Source organism: Rhipicephalus sanguineus, chromosome 2, assembly GCF_013339695.2.
Source record: "Rhipicephalus sanguineus isolate Rsan-2018 chromosome 2, BIME_Rsan_1.4, whole genome shotgun sequence".
NCBI lineage: Eukaryota > Metazoa > Arthropoda > Arachnida > Ixodida > Ixodidae > Rhipicephalus > Rhipicephalus sanguineus.
Window position 1 is genome coordinate 64,895,317 of NC_051177.1, and position 746 is coordinate 64,896,062.

Consider the following 746-nt stretch of genomic DNA (forward strand, 5'->3'; position numbering starts at 1 on the left):
CATTTTCAATGTCGCGATAACACCCTGTAGGACGTATACCTCAATGTACGACTCATTATGTCATGTTGTAGATACGTAATGGTCCATATGAACTGCGAAGTGAAGCCGTGCACGCTATCGATGTTGTAATAATAATATGTGAGGTTTAACGTCTCAAAACCACGATATGATTATGAGAGACGCCGTAGTGTAGGGCTCCGGAAATTTCGACCACCTGGGGTTCTTTAACGTGCACCTAAATTTAAGTACACGTGCCTCAGACATTTTCACCTCCATCGAAAATGCAGCCGCTGCTCCGGGATTCGATCCCGCGACCTTCGGGTCAGCAACGAGTGACATAACTACTAGACCACCGTGGCGGGTATCGATGTTCTGCATTGTGGCGTATGAAGCATATGATTATTGTTTTGATATGGCATGCTTGCAGTATAGCAGCCGTGTACTTTCGTGAACAAACGTTTGCGGCGTGCGAAAAAAAAAAAAGAAATTATATGGCCATGGCACTAGAAAAGCCTGAGAAGGTTAGAGTCAAGTCCTCCGTACCGCTGGAGCATCACCCGCCGATTTAGACGCGAGGCAGCTAGCTGAGCTTTAACCACTGCGCGGAAAGTTGAACTGCTCGCCTCATTTTTACGGCTCTCGCGTCATGCTTGCACTCTCTGTTTATGAGAATATCGACTTTACAGGCGTATAAAACCTTTTGCACGAACACGTCCGTTCCGGCGTGATAAAGCAGCCTTCCCGAA